The sequence below is a fragment of the Jaculus jaculus genome, chromosome 10 (assembly GCF_020740685.1).
Source record: "Jaculus jaculus isolate mJacJac1 chromosome 10, mJacJac1.mat.Y.cur, whole genome shotgun sequence".
NCBI classification, from domain to species: Eukaryota; Metazoa; Chordata; class Mammalia; order Rodentia; family Dipodidae; genus Jaculus; species Jaculus jaculus.
In genome coordinates this window covers 5,871,214-5,877,213 of record NC_059111.1, presented here as the reverse complement: position 1 = coordinate 5,877,213, position 6,000 = coordinate 5,871,214, and positions in this window count along the sequence as shown.

Sequence of the window (6,000 nt, the reverse complement as noted above, 5' to 3'; positions counted from 1 at the left end):
TCTCAGGTGTTTGTGTTTTGATGGCAGCTTCCAACAGGAGTGAATATTGTGGGTGTCTGCTCCCCTCCTTCCTGTGAAGGCAGACAGCATTGTGGCAGCGAGCGACTTAGAGAAAGGCGACACGCGGTTCAGTTCCGTGCTCCTTGAGGGGCAAGGGATGATTGCATTCTGCTGTGGACGTGACCCGAGGGCAGCCGGGGAGTGTGGAAATGTGTTCAGAGGAGACAGGGACCATAATGAAGAGGCCGGAAATGGTCACCCCATTCCAACCCCGCCGCCGCCTGCCAAGCGCTGACATCTCACAACCCGTGACGCAGACGTTTCACTCCCACTGTTCATACCGGAACCTGACGCTTGAGGGTGTGATGTCTTTACCTCTGGTTCCACAGTTTGCACGAGGCAGGGCAGGTATCTCAAGCCCATGATCTTTCCACCCCTCACTGCCTTGCAAACCTACCTGAGACTATTGAGGGGACGTGGGCGTCTCTAAGTATCAGTTGGAACCAGAGCCAACACTTACCTCGTCTTTGAGGTCCTATGTCCCCATCCACCCTTTAAAATTTATTTATTTATTTATTTTGGTTTCGTGAGGTAGGGTTTCACTCTAGTCCAGGCTGACCTGGAATTAACTATGTAGCCTCAGGGTGGCCATGAACTCATGATGATTCTCCTACCTCTGCCTTCCGAGTGCTGGGATTAAGGGTGTGCTCCACCACGCCTGGCTAAAATTTATTTATTTATTTGCAAGGAGAGAGAGAGAGAGAGAGAGAGAGAGAGAGAGAGAGAGAGAGAGAGAGAGGGAGAGAGAGAATGGGCACGCTAGGGCTTCAAGCCACTGTAAACGGACTCCAGATGCATGTGCCACTTTGTGTTTCTGGCTTTATGTGGGTACTGGAGAATTGAACCTGGGTTGTTAAGTTTTGTAGGCAAGCGCCTTGCCTGCTGAGCCATCTCTCCAGCCCTCTATCCATTTTTTGCTAGTTCTTCTGCTTCCCACTCCCTCTTGGACCCTACGTCTGAAGCTCTCATACCAAATCAGATCTCTCTGACCCATGTCCTTGACACTCATTGCCCTTGAGAAGATCCAAACGACGTTGGCTTTACGTGAGTACTGGGGAAATCAAACTTGGGCTATCAGGCTTTGCAAGCAAGTACCTTTAACTGCTGACATCTCTCAGTGGTCTGGAACTAGCCCACTAGGCTAGACTGTCTGGCCAGCAAGTCCAAGAGGTTCTCTCTCTGCCTCCCCAGCGCAGGGATTACAAGTGCACCACCACACCTGACAGGTTTTTTTCGAGGTAGGGACTTGCTCTAACCTAGGCTGACCTGGGATTCACTGTGTAATCTCAGGGTGGTCTTGAACTCATGGCGATCCTCCTACCTCTGCCTCCTGAGTGCTGGGATTAAAGGCGTGCGCCACCACGCTTGGCTCACATGTAACTTTTTTTAGTGAGAGATTTGGGGATCAAACCCAGGTCTCCATGCTTGCAAGAAAAGCACTTCACCAGCTTAGCCATCTCTCCAGCCTCCAGCCTCCCCCCAAAGCATTATTTAGAAACAGAGTGCAGAGTTCACGGGCGTGATAAAGAGAGTTTAAGACAGCTACCACTCAGAACGTGTGGCCTGTCAGGGTCAGTTGGAGAGACAGCCACCTAAGCTGCTGACACACGCTCTGTCTCCAGCCTGGCCACATCACCCTGACGTCCCTTTGAGCAGAGGAAGTCCACTCTGTCTGAACTGTGCATTCCCACACTGCTAGGCTCAGCACGGGGAGGAGATGTCACCAGGCCACCCGCGGGGGCGGAGATTTGACATACCCTTTTTGCTGTACAATCTTACCCTTTGGGGTTTTAGTCCCCTCCACCTCACCCCAAGAAACCCGTTCAAGGACCTCTCCCAAGCACACACGGCATCCCCTTGAGAGCAGACTTGATCCCCATAACTGCCGTTCTCACACAGAAGCTGAAGGAGATGCGGGCAGCTCTTCTGGGCACACGCAGGACTTGAACCTGGTCACTTGACTGCAAATAGAGAGCATTTTCCTAACATCAGACGTGCTGTGGGCTCCAGGTGTCTGCAGGCAAGAGCTCTAGGGGACTTGGCTGCTCACCAAGTAGGTAGACAGGGCAGCTCAGTGTTTCTGGATTTTTCTTTATTTCTACCCATAAGGAGTCTTTCTACCATTATCCCCTTCTGTACATGAACTTGTAACACTGTGGATAAACTACTAAATCAATTTTTAGATTCATTTTATTTTTCTTTATGAGAGAGAGAAAGAGAATTGGTGTGCCAAGGCCTCCAGCCACTGCAATTGAACTCCAGACATGTGTTCCACCTTGTGCGCACATGTGACCTTGTATGTACGTGTCATCTTGTACAGCTGGCTTACGTGGGTTCTGGAGAGTTGAACCTGGATCCTTAGGCTCTGCAGGCAAGTGCCTTAACCACTAAGCCATTTCTCTACCCCAGATAATTTTAAAAAATATTTTATTATTTATTTATTTGACAGAGAAAGAGGGGAGAGAGGAGAGAGAGAGAGAGAGAGAGAGAGAGAGAGAGGGGGAGAGAATGGGCACACCAGGGCCTCCAGTCACTGTGAACGAACTCCAGACACTTGTGTCCCCTTGTGCATCTGGCTAATGTGGGTCCTGGAGAATCGAACCTGGGTTTTTAGGCTTTGCAGGTAATCGTCTTAACCACTAAACCATCCCTCCAGCACCCCAGATCAATTTTTAAACAGTATTTTTGGTGTGTATGGCATGTGTGGTTGTGTGTGCACATTCATGTGTATGCATGTGTAGGTGGGCATGTGGAGGTCAGAGGATAATCTCAGGCATCAGTCCTTGCTTTCTGCCTTCTCTGAGAAGGGTTTCTCACTCTCCTGGTGATCCATCTCTGTTTTCTCCAGGCTAGCTGGCCGGTGGGCTTCTGGGAAACCCTCTTGCCTCTACCTTTTTTCCTGTGTAGCACCCTGGGATTACACATGCCCACCACAGCTTCCAGCTTTTTTTTTTAAACGTTTATTTTATTTTAATTATTTGAGAGAATGAGAGAGAGAGAGAGAGAGAGAGAGAGAGAGAGAGAGAGAGAGAGAGAGAGAGAGATTGGCAGATAGGGAGAAAATGGGCACCCCAGGTTCTTTAGCCACTATAAACAAACTCCAGATGCATGCACTACCTTGTGCATCTAGCTTACGTGAGTCCTGGGGAATTGAACCCTGGTCCTTTGGCTTTGCAGGCAAGTGCCTTAACCCACTAAGCCATCTCTCCAGCCTGAGCTTCCAGCTTTTATGTGGGATCGGCTGCGGTTGCCTTCTTGTTGCTGGCACAAAGCACCAGACCAGAAGCAGCTAATGGGAGGAAAGAATTTACTTTGGCTTGCAGTCTCAAGGGGAAGCTCCGTGACGCGGGGGAAAGATGGAAGAGCCGAGGCTGGACATCACCTCTCTGTCAACCTCAGGTGGACAAGAGCAGCAGGACAGCGAGCCGACGACCACTGGCCAGCTAGGGTCTAATGACACCTCAAGGCCCAGCAACACATCTGCTCCAGCAAGGCTCCACCTACCAACCCGCCACCAGCCAGGGTTATGGGGGCACCCGATTCAGGTACTCGCCTGGTGTGGCAAGCACTCCATGTACTGAGTCATCTCCTCCGCCCCAGGTCAGCTTGTGTGCTATGTGTAAATCTGCTTTATATAAAAAGGTTTTCTTTGCTCTCTTCCCCACAAGACTGACTTTCATCCTTTTGGAGCCGTATGACCCTCACTAGGTTCAAAGCACATTTTCAAAGGGTGGTTGGTGGTCGTGGGACCAGTGGTGGAACCTGGGAACTTGCAAGATATACAAGTTCTCAGTCCTGTTGGACATATTGAACCAGACACTCTGGGGGCTGGGGCTCAGTTGGCCACTTTTGAACAAGCCTTCTAGAAGATTCTGTGGATGAGCTGGAGTTGGAATCACTGGCTGGGATGTTAGAGGAGGTGGTGGGATTTTTCCTGTTTAATGATAGAAGAATTATTAAAGCCTGCCCGAGGCAAACACAGACTTCTCTCTCTCCTGTGATACGCTGGGTCCTAATTAATTTTATTTTCAGTCAAGATCCATTTGTCACAATTGGCCGACCCTCATTAAACACTCACTGTGTGGAAGGCACGCAGGGCTCTCAAGGAGATGCTTGTGCCAGTAGAAGACGGTCAGGTTTATGGGGCCTAACTGGTCTTGTGTGGAAAAAGAGAGCCAACAGCTTGGAGTCCTTGCTTATATACTATAGACCGGGCAGGGGAGGGGGTTCGGAGGGGTGTGGGGGGATGAAAGTCCCTGAAACACAAACTTTATTGGGCCTATGGTAAATCAGCCTGTAGCACAAGTACAAGGGACAGTCCAAGTGTGGACAACAGGACAAAGATGGGCGGGAAGGACTGGAGAGATGGCTTAGTGGTTAAGGTGCTTGCCTGCGCAGCCTAAGGACCCAGGTTCAATTCTCCAGGTCCCACGTAAGCCAGATGCACAAGGTGGTGCATGTGCCTGGAGTTTGTTTTCAGTGGCTGGGGCCCCTGGTGCACCCATTCTCTCTCTCTCTCTTCTCTCTCTCTCCCACTCTCTCTCTGTCTCAAATAAAAATAAACTCAAGGGCTGGAGAGATGGCGTAGCGGTTAAGCACTTGCCTGTGAAGCCTATGGACCCCGGTTCGAGGCTCGGTTCCCCAGGTCCCACGTTAGCCAGATGCACAAGGGGGCGCACGCGTCTGGAGTTCGTTTGCAGAGGCTGGAAGCCCTGGCGCGCCCATTCTCTCTCTCTCCCTCTATCTGTCTTTCTCTCTGTGTCTGTCGCTCTCAAATAAATAAATAAAATTAAAAAAAAAATAAACTCAAAAAAATCTTTTTCTTTTTAAATAAAGAAAAGATAGGTGGGAAAGCAGGCCTGGGTTGAGGCAATGAGAGTGTGACAGAGGCCCAGTATGGAAGGGTGGGGCAAGGGAGAAGCGGAGGAGGAGGAGGAGAGTGGTGGGCAGAGCCCGGAGGATTCAGAGTGCAAGGGCCACGGAGGGGTCAGAGCATGCCACTGACTGCCAGCAACCTAGAAAATGCTTCCCCTGGAAGAGACACTCTGACTCCTGGGTCGTGGGCACGGGGGAGAATGACCCCTTTGCCATCGTGGGACACTGTCAGTGGCCCCTGTAGCTCGAGAACAGCCCAGCAGCCCTACTCCCGCCTCACTGGTCATGGTACCTTCGTTGCCATTCACACTGGGAGCAGCTTCCCCCATGAAGGTCCCTGGCTCAGAGACCCCTTTTCCCTTGCCAAGAGCTGCAGCCTGAGCGCCTCCCTTGCCCGCCCTTCCACTGCTGAGGATTAGTGGCCACTGACAGATGGCTTTCTCCGAGGGGGATGGAGGGAGGACCTGGACATAACCTTCCAGCTCCGCCCTCAGGGGAGCCATTTGTCATTTAGTGGGGGGCTGCAGCCCGCAGCACACTAGGGCCGGCCCTCCTCTGTGTGCGGTCTGTTGCGTCTACTGCGTTTCCCGAGAGGACACCTCTAAGGAACCACTTACCGTCAGCAAGGGCAGGACGTTTGTCTACCACTGGCTGCTTCACGTCCATGCATCAGCACATACGCTGAGAATTCTGCAGCAGGGCTGGGTGCCCTGCTTAATTCACTTGGTTAGTAATGGCCTAAATTATACTAAAAACGTGATCAAGGTGGTCAAGGTGTCATCTTTCCACTAAGATATGCAAATATTGATTTTTTTAGTTTATTATTTATTTATTTATTTGAGAGAGAGAGAGAGAAAGAGAGGGAATGGGCATGTCAGGGCATCCAGCCACTGCAGATGAACTCCAGACGCATGTGCCACTTTGTTCATCTGGCTTATGTGGGTCCTGTGGAATTCATCCTGGGTCCTTTGGCTTTGCAGGCAAGGGCTTTGACCGCTAAGCCATCTCTCTAGCTCTTATTTTTATTTTTTAAATTTTTATTTATTTATTTGTGAAATAGAGAGA